General features: G+C 34.4%; 1 protein-coding gene across 1 annotated transcript in view; it reads left to right on the top strand.

Moving 5' to 3' along the window:
* The window catches only part of NAV3 (neuron navigator 3), a 552011-nt gene that overhangs the window by 119110 nt on the left and 431716 nt on the right, over positions 1-1185 (top strand). The gene's annotated exons all lie outside the window — the stretch shown is intronic.

The following is a 1185-nucleotide window of genomic DNA, read 5'->3' as shown; positions in this document are numbered from 1 at the left end:
ATTATGACACTACATATTGGTACTTGCAGTCATTTGCCTTTTACATAAAAGTTGTTCTTTATTGGAACACTGGCAGACACAACCTGATTTTTCCTTTTAAAATCATCTAATGGCAGAAAGTTCAGCCACCACTGAAATTCATCTCCCACTGTCTAATATAATGAGATGAAAATGAGAAATTTAGTCCACTAAATCCTTATCCATGTAATTTTTTTCATCAGTGTTTCGTATATTGCTGAATGTATTTTATTTGTGGCTTTTTAAAATCTTTATGACTATCACAGATTCTATTGAAATGATTGGGTTGTTATCAGAGTTACAAGGTAAATTTTAAAGGTATCACAATTTACTTTAAACATACAAAAATGAATGTCTAAAAAAGGATTTAATGTACTCTTTCTCCATATGGGACTGATGTCTTTAGAGAACTAAAACATGTCATCATATTTAAAGAGTCCTTGAAATGTATTTGCTGTTGTCTGTCTTGAGACATTTTTATTACATATTTTTCCTGCTACATTTATTTTAAGGTTCTTGAGAAACAAACAGTTCTAATAACTGACTCTACATCTGATACTGGTGACATAGAAAATCTTAGGCATTCAAAATAAGTAGTCCCTGTCTGGTGTGAATGATTTTTGCTGGGCTCCTAACCAAAAGGTTGGCAATTCAAACCCACCTAGTGATGCTGCAGAAGAAAGACCTGGTAATCTGCTTCCATATGATTACGGCCAAGAAAACCCTATGGATCTCAGTTCAAGTCTGTAATACATCGGTTCCCCTGAGTCGTAATTGACTCCATGGCAACAGATTTGATTTGGTTTGGTGGAAGAATAGAGCTGAAGACACCTAGACTATGTTCTGCATTCTGTGGTCAGGAGGTTTTCTTAGAGCTCATAGAGAAAAATATGTATCTCAATAGGCTTGTGGTGTACCTCCAAAGCCATTTTGCTTGAAAGCTGAGGGATGAAAGAAAAGGTAGGTGTTCTAAGGTAAAACAGGAAGACACACACAGAGAGAGAGAAACAGAGACAGACAGAGTGAGACTGAGATTCTTACATTATTTACTCCATTAAATAAACCGTTATATGATTAATGTGTTTTAATCAAAATGGTAATAATGGCAATGATGGTGATGAGATTGATAGCAAACACTTGTCTAGTATTCTAAGAATTTTATATTTA

Source organism: Orycteropus afer, unplaced genomic scaffold (genome assembly GCF_000298275.1).
Source record: "Orycteropus afer afer isolate SDZICR_OR568_19922 unplaced genomic scaffold, OryAfe1.0 scaffold00190, whole genome shotgun sequence".
Lineage (NCBI taxonomy): Eukaryota > Metazoa > Chordata > Mammalia > Tubulidentata > Orycteropodidae > Orycteropus > Orycteropus afer.
The sequence above is the reverse complement of the archived record's forward strand: the minus strand, read 5'-3'. Positions and strand labels throughout refer to the sequence as shown.